The sequence below is a fragment of the Protopterus annectens genome, chromosome 6.part0, assembly GCF_019279795.1.
Source record: "Protopterus annectens isolate FY-2018-M chromosome 6.part0, PAN1.0, whole genome shotgun sequence".
Lineage (NCBI taxonomy): Eukaryota > Metazoa > Chordata > Ceratodontiformes > Protopteridae > Protopterus > Protopterus annectens.
The window spans coordinates 1331411993-1331427116 of NC_056737.1; the positions used below are offsets into that span (position 1 = coordinate 1331411993).

At 37.6% G+C, this 15124-nt stretch overlaps 1 protein-coding gene across 1 annotated transcript in view; it reads left to right on the forward strand.

Moving 5' to 3' along the window:
• FMNL2 (formin like 2) overlaps positions 1-15124 on the forward strand; it is a 1741163-nt gene that overhangs the window by 1263699 nt on the left and 462340 nt on the right. The window lies entirely within an intron of this gene.

Below are 15124 nucleotides of genomic sequence, written 5' to 3' on the forward strand. Positions count from 1 at the left end.
CCAAGAGGTAGCAGATGAATGGTAGTTGTAAATAGTAGAAGGGCAGTCATATCAGCAGTTTGTGGCTCAAACAAACTTACAAGTACTGTGGCCTGAGAGGAGAACAATATGCAAAGGGACATTCTGGATATGTATAAAACTGTTGCATTTTAATCAGTAAGTGATTTCCACAGCTAGATTATTTATCAGCGGAACTAATATCATTCCTGAAAGGTGAGAGGTGCAGCTTAAAAGTTGCATTTAAATGTAACTTGAAAGTTTCTGGATATCTGTTACTTGCTTCTTCTGCTTAACATGGAGTGCAACCATTTAATGGATAGTTATTCTTCTGAGGAATGTAAATATTTTATTGTAACATTTTTTTACCTTGACATACTGTGCATTGCTAATACAATCATATCATAATAATATTTTTATATAATACTAATAAAGCAGCCTCATGTTAGACAGTATTTACATTCAGTTATCAACAACATGCTCTTGTTAAGCATGCAAATCCAGATTTCATCAGTTATTCTCCCTATTCTTCATTCCATGTGTGAATTAACAATACTTATCAAACAAAACCAGTTAAACTCACAAATTAACTAGTAATTATAATTTATATAAATTAATATTAAGCATCGGTTTATATTTATATTGTATAACAGTGATTAATCACTTGCAAATAAAATGTATATAGTATCAGTCTCTTGGAATGTCTGCTTTACTCTGTACACTTAAGACTAACACTCAGTCCACAAGTAACATTGTTAAGCCAATGATGTACTACTCCACCCCTAAATAGTACATTACCCTAATGCAACCTAAATATCTTGTCTACCTCCCATCTATATGCTTACTTATGCACATTCTTGTTTGCAACTGTTCCACTACTAATGCTTGTATATAATATATTCCATTTCAATGTGATATTGTGATTGTAGCACTGTGAATATATTCTTTTATTTGATGTGCTTTTATACAGTGTAAACCAGTTCAACATGCTATTCTGTATAATTTTCTAACCCTGCACTGTCAAAGATAGCATTAATGTTTAATTTATTTGTGTTAATTTATATTGCACCTTATATTGTATTATACCAATGGAACTTTTCTCCCTGGATTTCTGCTGAAAAAGGGTTTTACACCCACTCAGGCTTCCCTGTTCAAAAAATGAAAATAAAACAAACAAATAAATAAATCATATGCAGTCTAATTTGAGAACAGGTATTATTTAGTGACCACATTATTTTATTTTCACTATATAAAAGTCTTAACACCTGGAACAGTGACTTCTCACCTTGCATTGGAGTCTAATTTATTAAATAGATATGGGTCTTGAGTACTTTGTTACCTGCCAACATCTTCTTTACTCTCAGATTCCATTGCAGCATTCCATGCAATCCATTTTTTACTATTACATTCAGTTACTGATCTCTAATAGTTCTCAGTTCCATATTTTTGATCTCTTTAATCATCTTTTTTCACCCCTCTTTTTATTGGTTTGTCTTTGATTTTCCATTTTCTAGTTATAGCTTTCTTATCCACATTTAACACTAAAGATAATGTTTTCGCCTCTTTAGCATGTAATATTTTATACCAGGTCAACAAAAACATTCCTATATTGAGGCTAAAATCTCTCTTCTATAAGGTTTAGCATATTATTCAAGACATTTTTGTACTGAAACAACTCTGTGCATTTATTTTTCAAGTATATACTCCCCACGAACCTCTTTCTAAACCATCACATCTCCAAAATATGCCTTTTGCCTGCAGGATTTTTTCAAGTCTTGTAGGGGGTGTATAAATATTTGTGCAAGCATTTCCATGCAAAAATTCTGTGTGTTCTCAATTTAGTTGCTTTTCTAGGAACAAAAACATATTTCTCGTCACTTATCATCTGTAATATCTTTATTTAGTTGCTTCCTTCATTCTGTTGCTTACCTCTATCATGTATTGTCTTCTCAAATCTAATATTGCCTTATATGATCTACCTATTACCCTTTTCTGGTCTGACATTTCTGTTCTAGTCCCAATTATTAAATCTACTATTTGTGGTTTAACAAAATTAATATCTAGTCTCCACATAACTTCCTTAAACTTTAATGTTAGACATGTACAGTATGTGCATGTTCATCTGAGTTTAATAACACAAACATTGTCTAGCTTCATCCCATCTTATTGCCTCATCTCTTTTTATCATCTGCTCCCAAAATCCCATATTTTTAACCTATCTTCTCCAAATGCTCATCACATTCTCTTCTATGTCTTTCTTATTACTTTATATATATTGTAAGATGTTGCCATTATTCTATTTTTCCAAGGTCTAACTTATTTTAACATATAGACTTGCATGATTTTTTTATGCATATAAGACTATATAATGTTCTTTATATTCATTTCCTAGACATGCGGAAGTACTTGGGTATGATACTGTCATTACTTTGTTGGGTACTATACCGATCATGTGCTTCCGTTTGGGCATATAGTCCATACCCTGAATGAAATATATTAATGTAAGAGGAAGTGGCCTTATAGTATGCCTCCAAATCTAGGAATCCCAAACAAACCTATTCTTTTGTCAATATTCATTTTTCCCCATTAGAAACATCTTATTTTCCCTTATTATATTCCTCCATATGTGATTTCGAACTTGATACATATAAGCCTGACTTGCATAATGAAATGGTGGGAGCAAAAACATCTTAATCACTCGTGTCTTATTATCAGTGTCAGTAAATGACAGATTCCATAGTCTTATCTTATTTATAATCTTTTAAGTAATTTCTTCGCACATTTCCTTAACTGCTTGCTCAACACCCCCATTTCATCCAAATTCTCAAGTATCTCATCCTGTCATGACCACACAAAAAGTGGAAAAACTGTACAAAGTCATGTGTTGAGGCATAGTTCATTATTATAGCCTCTGCTATACTATTAAAATATTTCAGTTTATCAAATATATATTTATTTTATGTTCGGACTGGTAACATATAATATAAAACAGTCTGTAAAAAGGACTGTTTTCTTGTTAGTATTTCAGCAGTTATATTCAGTTATGTTTTAATTGTCTCATGTCTCTGGTTACTGACTTTAAATATAAACGAGTACTGGTGAATGTGGACAACCTGGCCTAGATCCTCTTGTAAGGCTAAATGCTTTAGAGAACTTACCACCACGCTTCACCCTAGCTGGAGCTCCTTCATAGATATTAAATATCAGTGTCGGACATGTTTGTGGAAACCTAAATGTCTCAAGGGATCTCTTCAAATATTCCCAATTCACTCTGCATTTTGGCATCCAGACCAATTAACCTTAACATATTAACGCAGCCTTTTGAATCATAATGGTTCTATTAATATCGTCATATGTTTGCCAAACTTCTGAAAACCCACAGTGATTCAGATCTATTACTCTCAGCAGTATATTTCCCGTTCTTTTTGTCAAAATCATTGTGAACACTTTGTAGTCATGATTAAGAATTGAAATCTTCTTAACTAAACTTAAACCCACCAAATTAGCAGCAGACAGCCTCCCAAGTGAATACCTACAAATTGCAGCTGATGCTCTGGCCTACCCAGTATCTATCTTGATTAACCGATCTCTGTCAGAAAGTTACGTTCCCACACTGTGGAAAGTATCACATATAATTCCCCTCCACAAAGGTGGACCCTCCACAGAACTAACCAATTACCGCCCCATAGCTATTCTCTCTCCACTCTCCAAAATACTAGAGAGATGCATACACTCTCAGGTCTCAGACTACCTCCTTACTAACAACCTCCTTTCCAGTACTCAGCATGGTTTCCGACCAAACCATAGCACCACCACTGCCTTACTCTCCTTTACTAACACTATCCTTCAGCATAAAAACAATGGCTATCTCTCCTTTGCTACTTTCCTAGATCTATCTAAAGCATTTGACATGGTCCCACACAAACAACTTATCTCTGTCCTCAATAACCTATCCTTCTCACAATCGGTCACCAACTGATTTCAGAGTTACCTGTCTGACCGCCAACAATCCGTTGTATGGCAGAATGACATATCTCCCCAACTACCTGTCTCCATAGGGGTTCCCCAAGGATCCATCCTTGCACCTCTACTCTTCTCTGTTTACACCAATAATCTAGCCTCTGCCACCAAACATGGCACACTCATACAATACGCAGATGGCTCGAACATCATCTGCTCAGCCCAGTCCCTACCAAAACTGCAAAAAGTCACACATGAAGCCTTTTCCTCTGTTGAAACATGGTTATCCGATGCCCGATTAATACTCAACCCAAACAAAACTAAACTACTCATCTTCCAACCCACCAAACATACTCAAAACAACTCTCACTTTAACATCACGGCAAAAGACAACACCACTATATACCCAATTGAACACACCAAATTGCTAGGAGTGGAAATAGACAATAAACTAAATTTTGACATTCACATATCCATGACTATAAAAAAAGTCCACAAAAAACTAGGAGCGTTATACAGAAATAAGCAATTTCTCACCAAAGCAGCAAATTCCCACCTTATCTCCACCCTACTTTATGCCTCTCCAATATATACCAACCTAAGGCAATGTGATCTAAACAAGCTAGAGACCTGCTACAACAAAATCGCCAAATTCGCCACAGGGGCATCCTACCGTAGTCACCACTGTCTCTCACTTGCTGAACTGGGCTGGCTTGAACTCCCTCACCTCCTTCAGTGGTATCAACTCTCACTCACCCACAAACTAGTAAACCATCCACTAAATGTCCCATCCCTCCAGAATCTACTCCAACCCTATTGCACCACCAGACCACTAAGATCCAGCAGCAAAAATCACTTGCAGATCACTAAAGCCAATAACTCTGCTGGTGAAGCACTATTCCCTTGCACCATAGCCAAATTATGGAACTCACTCCCACCCACAATTACCTCCATACCATCATGCACCCACTTCAAAACTTTACTAAAAGCACAACTAAAACATGCTGGCTATGCCCTTGCAACTCCCACTCTAATATCATCCACCCCATCCAACCACTACCTTTCTTTCCACTCCACTAACTACCTTGATTATAGCAAGCTCAGATGCTCATAAGCCAGTACTTATTATACAGCACAAACTTCTTCTTCTTGTAACATTTGTTAACGTCTGGTATGCACTTCACAGATAAAGATTCTAGTTGTCTACTGATGTACTATGTTCTTCATCTGTAAATATGTTGTAAGTAATTGCTATGTAAATTGTTATTCACTATGTAATCCAATGTATATACTGTCTGTTTATTTTAACTGTGAAGCTTTTCTCCCCGGGCCTCCGCTGAAAATGGACCTACGTCCAGTCGGACACTCCCGGTCAACAAATTAAAATAAATAAATAAATGTGTCTGTACAACCCTGGATCTTGGGAATCTTTCCCTCCTTTGGTATAATGAACGTTGCAGCTTCATTTCAAGTCAAAGGTGCACCTCCACCCAGAAAAATATTGTTAGAAAGTACTACACAGACTTTTACGATCTCCTGCTCCTTCCTTACCCACACTTCTATTAGAAGTCCATCATTACCATGGGTTTCCCTGTAGTTTAGTTTCTAATTGCTTCTTTCCTTTATTTGATGTTAATACCTTCTGTTAACCAAGGAAGTTACAGTTGTCTGAAATGTGCTATGATTTCCTTTGTGATAATCTCGCGATAAAAGAGGAAGCTATAATTGTCTGAAATATGCTACACTTCTTTGTATGTTTTTCTCAACCTTGTTTATATATTGTACTGTATTATACAATGACCCCCCCCCATCAATATTCCAAAATGTGCACGCTGATTGGTCAGCGTGCCCGTTGTAAGTCAGACTTATCCATTAGTATAAGTTTTTTTTTTTTTTAGACAGCAACGGAGAACGGAAGAGCTCCGTTGCTGTAATCTCACTATGTTAAACAGGTTTAACATAGTGAGACAGCTTTAAAAAAAGCAACGGAGAAAGGAAGATCTCCGTTGCTTTTTTTAAAGCTATCTTGCTATGTTAAACTCTTTTAACATAGCGAGACACTTTTAAAAAGCAACAGAGATCTTCCTTTCTCTGTTGCTTCCACACACAGCTCTGATGTACTGCATAAGCATACGCATGCGCACTACATCAGAACTGCCGCAGAATACCAGACAGCTGCAGAAGGGCAGCACGGAGGCATTATACAATGCCATTATTTAAGAAAAGTAAGTATTTTTTTCTTAAATAATGTCATTGTGTAATAGCAATAACCCACTTCTGGGTGTGGGTAATGCTGGATTTACCCACGGTTGTCTTTGTTTGGCCACTCGGACTTCATCCCCATGACCAAACCACACCAACCGTGGGTAAATCCAGCATTACCCACACCCAGACGTAGGTTATTGCTTAAATAATTCACCATTACATTCATACTTTTTCCTGGGTCCACTTCTATCCTACCATTCCTGATTTTATCATCCTTTTAACCTTTTGTTTCCTCAAACGTTGAACCAGACATTTGCTCTCCTTAAAGTTATTGTCCAAAAAAGTAGACTCTTGCATAAATATTCTGGCTTCATTCATTTACTTTTCATCCTGTTGTGCTCCATTTATTATATTTTGTTTATGTAAGTCATTAACTTTTTTTTTTTTTTTTTTTTTTTTACATCTTATAGATAACTACTGTGACTGTTATACCACATCTCATTTGCATTCATTGTGACCACATTTCAAATCTTCAGTTTACATTTACAGATGGCCTGTCATTTTGTGCTACATTCAACAAACGCACTAAAAGCGGGAGCGAAGTTCACCACTTTTATTTTAAAAAAAATTTAATTACATTATTTCAGAACATTCTGAAGACCAGGAACATTCTTACTCCCTTTGAAGATTTCTGATGCAGAGGAGTCCATTCCTCTGGCCTCTGGCTATACCTCCTATCTTAGACATTCTAGATGATTACCTTAACCATGAGGGCATTAAACTGTCAGTTCCATATGTTAAAAGTACTCAACATTTCTGTTATCACAGTTGAGAAACAAAAAATTTCACAACAACTACAACTAGACTTGAAGGAGTGTTTCAGGATCAGTCATACGACATGCCTGGCCTGGCTCAAGAGCAAACCTTACCAGATGTCATCAAAAAATTATTACTAGAGATGCCCTCTGCAAAAAGATGTATTGTTTGGTGTTAAAGCTGAGGAGGTATTAAAAGAAAATGGAGGAAAAGGCAAAATCAATAAACAGTAAAGATTTACAAAGGGCAGAGGCAAAAACAAATTTCAGATCTCATGGACATGAAAGCTATTCAAGAGGTACCTGTGTACAAGAACAGGGGGTAGGTTTTATTCCAGACTATTCTGGTACCAAGGAAGGGAAAAAGATTGGAGACCTATTTTGGACCATCCATCCTAAAAACACATTTACTTTTGTGCCAAAATTCAAGATGCACACAAGATTGCAGAAGATACCTCAAGAATTTCTTGAGTTCAACCATTATCAATTCTCTGCATTGCCCTTTGGCTTTATCTACTGTGCCCAGCTCAGCAGACTTCAAGGGATACAAATATACCCATATCTGGACGACTGCCTGAAACAAACAAGCGACAGCAAGCACATACTTCTGAAACATCTGCTTTGTTGTAAATGTTGTTGAATTTTCTGGGTACAGTCACAAAAAAGAAATCAACACAAACACCCAGAGAAACAAGGCAACTAAACTCAACTTCAGAAAAAACTGGCAACTTTCTAGGCTGACTGCAAGGAAAAAAATCCTGGCTCTGGGATTTCTCATCATCTCTCCATTCCTACCTATGGGCAAGCTAAGCATATGAGAAAACTTCAAAATGGTAAAAAAAAACCTATGGTCAACACAGCCACAGTTTAGGTCTCCCATTCTGCAGGCCTCAAGCAAATCAAGTCATCACAACAGACCTCGGACTATAGACTGGGGGGCACATGAGGCAGATCGGGTGCAGGGCAATGGTCCCAAATTGTCCTAATACTTTGGAAGGTTTTTACAGCTTAGTTTGAACCTTAGTAACATTTCAGTTAGTTTGACAATCCAAAATACTGGAAAAATGCCAACATTTATCCCACTACATTTTTAAAAAACTTGATTTGTATATGTGCATGGTCTGACACTAGATGCGTTTTCATGATTCAAACCATAGGTTCATAGACTGGTACTAGGCTAACTGTCCTTTTGGGCCATTTTAAGTCTAACCTATTACCCCATGTGAGAATCAAACCCTGCACCTTGTGTCTGTAAGGTAAAGACCTTAACCATTATGCCAACCTCCCACAAAAAAGGGTTACCTGGATTACTTGTGTGATATTTTTAAAGTCAGTGCACTTATACTTTGTGACACAGAAAGTTGGATGCTAAGCCAGCACTCTACCATTTGAGCTAACTACCCTCCCCTTCCTTCTTCCCATGTTAAAGTATTCTTCTGATACATGACCAGAAACCATATTTCATCAAAAATGTATATATTCTACTTCATTCTGTTTTATTTTCATTGTATCAGTAAGCCCATATACATTTATATATTTCTTGATGTATGTCTCTCCAATCAGTATTTTATGATATCTTGGCCCTCCAGAGACATCTTCCTAATTTTCTGTAATGTTCCCATCTCCTGTTGCTACTGCTGCTACTTTAAATCCTTGATGAAAGAATCTTCACCATCAGATAAATAAAACATGATGGAGAGAGAGGTTCATAACACAGTTCCTCCCAGACCTCTGGAGGAAACGTCCACTGCATCTTAAACAGTATAATTCACTGTCTTCCTTTAATCATAAATTAGATGACCAGATGGGTATCTATAAATGTACTCCAGAATTGGCAGGTATGGCCCTCCTGGATAAAGGAGATGCTGCCTGACAGAGAATACTCGCAAGACAAGCATATTCATGATCCTCTGAAGTATTGGAATATCTATGAATCTATGAAAGGCTATAACTTCTCCAATAATATTCTTTATGTCTTGTCTTGCTTTTTTTGGTAGGCTACATAATGCAGCTTGTGTAATTTTTCTATCCTGTCAACAACCTCTTACCACTATATAGTTTCCCTGCCTGTCCTTCATTTGTTCCTCAGTCTTTATTCCTACACTTTTTTAAATTAATATTAAGATCACCTTTTTGCTGACCTTCTGTTCCAGCAAAGAATCCTTCTTTCCAGATGGGTTTCCTGTAACAGTTTTAGTTGCGCATTGCTTTTCTAAATATAGGATTGTACATTTTCTTGTTTTTTGTTATGAAGAAGCCCATTTGTATTACACACCAGTAAGTCAGGTTGTAACATTGCACAGACAGTTGACTCTGCTTGATATGTTCTTTATCTTTCTGTTACAGTCTGAGTCTTCATAGTCTGTTTTATCAGCTTTTGTGACACGTTATATGTTTTCTATAATATTATTTCATCTGAACCTGATCTCTTAGTTTGTTTGTGTCTTTCGGCTTTTCCTGGTTAGGGGTCGCCACAGTAAGATGCTGTCCGGTTCGATTCTCAGCTAGAGCGTCTTCTGCGTGGAGACATGCATGAATGGGCGTACCTTCGTTGAAGGTTGTGCGTCAGGCCTGGCAAGCCGATATGTAAAAATCAACTGCCAATCATTAGCGGACCGGAGTTCCGCTGTGGCGACCCCTAACCGGGAAAAGCCGAAAGACACACACACACACACACACACACACACACACACACACACACACTTGCCTCATTACTTTTGCATGCATTTCTAGAACTAGTGCATTCATTACCAGGACTAATTTTATAATGTATTACTTTCACACTGGTAGTTTTCTAATCTCAGTGCTTTTATGTTAAACAATATTTTAGTGTTCTTTTTCATTCATCAATCATTTACTTTTTTCCCACTCCCTTCTGCACTGTCAAAATACCTTTGTTAAAAGCAGCATAAACACAGCTTACAATATGAAATCAGAGACTTTTACTCGACAGCATGCAGTACAGGTCCCCATTCAGTTAAATGTAAACTTTAATTTTTTAAGTAAAATATTGACATATAATTCTGTAATTGCATTTATATTAATCAAATAGTTATTTTCTTTCTAGTATTTAATAATTTCAGTGGGATTACTTACGTCATTTTCCATAATGAAACATCATTATCCATGTAAACCCTTGGGTGTCCAACCTTTAAAACAAGAAAGATTTTCCTCCTGTAGCTGATATGTCTGCAATTTAATCAGTATAAGGTCTTGGCTGCTTTCTCAGTCTCACATTGGGAATATTTTCTCTATGTGCTCTCTCTTCCCTCTGTTTTAATATCATCTATAGAAAGTCCAGCCAATGTACTAAGGCATTTTATCGTAAAGCCTTCATAATCCCACTTCAGTTTGTTCCAGTGGTTCCAGTCCTACCTGACTGGTAGACAACAGGCGGTACTATGGCAGGGCAAACTCTCCAGTCAGCTACCTCTCACACTTGGTATCCCTCAAGGCTCCATACTAGGCCCACTACTCTTCTTTATTTTTATCAGTAATCTTCACACTGCTATCACTAAAGCTACCTGTATTCAATATGCACATGATTCCACTCACTCACATCTGTTCAGCCACCTACCCATCCGAACTATAAATCTTAACCCAAAATACATTTAACACTATTGAGAACTGGCTCGCCAACCAACACCTACTACTGAAACCCAATAAAACTAAACTTCTACTCTTCACCCCCACTAGTAGATCTGCCACACTTTCATTCTCTGTCACGTCTACAAATGGCACCACTATCTCCCCAGATCAACACACTAACCTTCTAGGGGTTATCATAGACAATAATCTCAAATTTGACCTACAGGTCAACAAAACTGTACAGACCATCAATAAGAAGCTTAGATCACTGTATAGAAACACGACACTCTTAACCCCACTGGCTAGAACTGAAATTGCCCGATCGCACCTACTCTCCTCTCTTTTATATGCCTCACCTGTACTCTCAAACCTCAATAAAACCGAACTAAGTAAGCTGTCCCATAGCTACAACCATATTGCCAGATTCGCCACTAGCTCCACCTATAGAACCCATCACTGCCAGAACCTGAAACAACTAGAACTGCCCGGCTTAATTAAATTCAATCAACTCTTAATAGCGCACAAAGTTCTGTACCACCCTAAAGATACCCCCTCTCTTATATATATTATTAAGCCATATAGCAACCTGAGATCCCTATGGTCAGCCAACAAATTACTGGTCCAAACCCACAAAGCTAATAACTCAGCTGATGAATCCCTGTTCACCAACTTTGTTGGCAAAACCTGGAATGTCTTGCCAAACTATATAACCCTACAATCCTCCAAAAGTCTCTTAAAAAAAACCTCAAACAGTATCTCAAATTGAACTGGCTATGCCCATGTACCAACCTGGATTAAGTTATAAAACAATAGCATAATCAGTAATTATCATAACATCTAACTACATCGCCATGCTATGTATCCAGTCTTACTTGTAATTGACTCTGTCCATGAGAACTGTGAGTCCCTACTAGGGAACACTTCTAAACCAATATACATAAGGTAATACCACCTTTTTATATATTCTAATTGTTTTCTAACTTCTTGTGTAACCTTTTGTATGCTTGAATATGTGGAGCTTTTGTCTCCGGGCCTCCGCTGAAAATGGACATGTATCCAGTCGGACTATTCCGGTAAACAAATGTAAAATAAATACAATTTTGTAAGCTTCAGGTTCTCTCTGCATGACCTATCCTCGGGTTTAGCCACTTTATTTGCCATTTGTTCAAGCTTCACTTGGTGTCTCACCATTTTTGCTTTCATATCCTTTCCAGTAGTTTACATATCAACGATTTCCTCTGAAAGTATAGTTAAAACATCCTCTATCTCCTGCAGCTTTTTATTACTTGTCTGTATGTATTCCAACAGGGACTCGCTTATCTTGATAATCTCAGATGCATTTGGCCAGTCTTTCTCTTTTTGGAGACTGCAACACTTTCAGCTGCCATTACCATCTGTTTTTCTCATCAGCTCTGTTCCACCACCTTGCTTTCAGTTTCCCTGAGTTTTCATAGTTGCCCTCCCTTTACTTCACCTTTTCTTTTTACTTGTTGACCTCTGGATGTCGGAGACACTTCTGTTAACAATTTGCAGTGGTTTGCATGCTTTTCTACTTTAAATTGTTCACTGGCCGGAGCTGTGTTTTTATTTAAATTGTTCACTGGCCGGAGCTGTGTTTTTAGCCACTTATACTACTTTTACCATCCTGCTGAATCACCAAAGACTTATTTTTGGCATAAGTACTAAATGCCATAATCTGTTAAGGTATTGCCTGTGTTTGGGTTTGCACACTATGGCCTTGGTGAGCTGAGGCAAGACTGGTACATGACCAGTGTGATCTAAGCAATATGTAGACATTGAAGGGTGTCAAATGTGTCAGAAGGGAAAGACATTATGCATACACTGAGCTCTACTAGGCATAAAGAGAAACAGTTACTTGGTTGGGATGTTGAGCCCAAAGGGGAGAAAGATTTCATTGTAAGCAGGCGTTGCAGTACTTGTAATCTTTATATTTCTGAGAATATGAATTATGGCACAGCTGTTTAGAGTATCTAGGGTAGGACTTGCAAGATGAAGTTGCAAGAAGGGCTGTCATATGGTATATGGTAAGAACAGAGGTCTGCGGATAATGTAGCAAAAGGAAATATTTGGTTAAATATTAAAAAATATAGCAGTGTAACAGGACCCACATTGTGGATAATAAGAGAATACCAGTGTTAGGTGAAAATTCCAGACAAATGGCTCCTAAAAGGTGCAGGAAAAGTTAGGTGTTGCTGCAATCAGGAAGACTTTAACAATTATATTGTGACAAAAACATTGAGGATGAAATTGTTAAAGAAAGACAGAAGTCCTATTTTTGGTGTAGAGCTTTAGTGTTAATGAGTTGAATGTGAACACATGGGTTAAGTAATGGGTTCCCTCTATTACTGTCATGTGTGTCAAGTAAGGTAATTAGTGGAGGTTATCCATCCATCCATGCCATTGAGTCATATCTCACTCCTGTAGTAACTCCATAAATAACTTACATCATCCACAGAGTTTACTAGGCAAGTAAGGAATGAAAATAGATTGTCAGGCCTTTCTTCTGTATCACACACACCCATGTGTATCCACATGCAAAGACAAAGACTCAAAGACATTCATCTGAAGCGTTTCTCCATGGGCTTCCGCTGAAAATAGACTCTGTCCTAGTCAGATTTCCCAGTCAAGAAAATTATAAATAAATAAAAATAAAATGTGCTTGCACTCATGCTCATACACACACACACACACACACACACACACACACACACACACACACACACACACACACACACACACACACACAAAATTGCAAGTTACCATGTCTTTAGTAATGGGAAAAAACAAGCGTAGCCAAAGAAAATCCACACAAATGTTGAGAGGGTGTCCATATTTTGCACAGAAGTCAACACAGACAAGAATGAAACCCTCTTGCTGTAATATGACATTGCTAGTCACTTCAACACTGTGCCATCTGGCTGATGATTTACTAGAACTCAAAAACAGGAAGAAGAGAGGTGGGTGCAGTAATCCATGAGGTAGCTTTGAGTTAGCTTAATGTAAGCTTTCTACTGACGTGAAGGCCTGCTGGAAGGAACCAACAGTACTTAAACTTCAGGAAGCTGAAGTCTTTCAGTTAGCCATTGGTAGCCACTGTCCTGTACTTGTCCTTGCTAAGTCTGAACAGGATCCCTATACTTGGCTAAGCTGAGACTGTGATCCATAAGGTTTGATAACTTTAAGAGTGGCAAAAAAGACATGATCACAAAAGAGATGGAAGGCGTCTCTCTAGCTTACTAGAAGATGGAGAGGTGGGCAGCTTACCTTCACTTAAGTATCAGATCCTATATGTTATATTTTGAGGGGGTACATGAGTGTTATGGGGACAGCTATCCTGGAACTTTCACGTATGCATATCTAACCTCTTATAGATAATTCTTCAAAGACAAGAGAAAGAATGGAGTCATCAAAAAGAGGGGAGAAACTTGAACAGAGGAGATAAGAAATGAGGTAGATTGGTGTCAAAAAAGACATTTTATTTTCATTGTTCATTGGTCTGCCCTCTTTGTACTGCACACTGCCGACGTCTCTTGTTTTGCTTTGCTATCCTTCTCTTCCTTTGATAAATGCTTCCCGACTCGTGATGTCTGTCTTTCACAGTAATCTTGTTAAACTGTGATCTTTTCCCAATTTTCTATATTGTGCTCTGTTTCACTCACACATTGCGCTTTCCTCACAACATATTACATAATATGTCTTGGGACTTTTCTGTGATGGCCAGGACGCTGTTGTACAGCATGCTTATAAGATCTTGCCTTCCAATCCCCAAACTGTATACTTGACTTAATAGGAAATTGATTTCTATGTGGCTTCACTGCTAAACAACCATGTTTGTCCATTAACTCTTGAGTTTATCTTCTTTATCTCACAGCTGATCATTCTTTATATTGTCCATGAATTCTATAGGCACCTTCTGCGTTGCTGTAGCTGTTATGCTGAGTTTCTTTGAAAACATCTCTGCAAATTTAAATCAGAAGTATTGTTCATAGGTTCATAGCTAAGTACTAGGTAGTCAGTCTGCATACATATCAAGCCAAGCCAAAAAGCCTCTAGCCTCAAGGAAGACAAGACAAGGTAGACCGGAAGAAAATCTGAGGCTGCCCATTCAGTTATCTAGGTTTACCTTGAAGATGGCAAGCATGCTACTCTGCTTGACATGTAGTGGACGTTTGTTCCAAAGGTGAGGGATACATTGGGAATTGGGATATGAATCTATCACACCAACATATCTCATTTATCTGCTGATGAAGATTTATTTCCTTTAACTAGGTATTTGATTCCTGTTGTACTTTACCACTTTCTGGAACACACCAAAACCAGCGTCTCCACTACCTTCACATGTTGGGCAAGATTACTTACTCATTGTAGGATATAGTGTCAAGCCTGGCTTCCACTTCTACTTCATTGCATGTTTACAGGAGTTAGAGCAGTTTGTTTCATTTAGTGCAACTGTTGTATAGTTTGGCAATGCTGAAAAAGTAATTTATTTGTTATTGCAATATAGTATGGAAGTAATATACTTTTAAGTGCAAATGCAA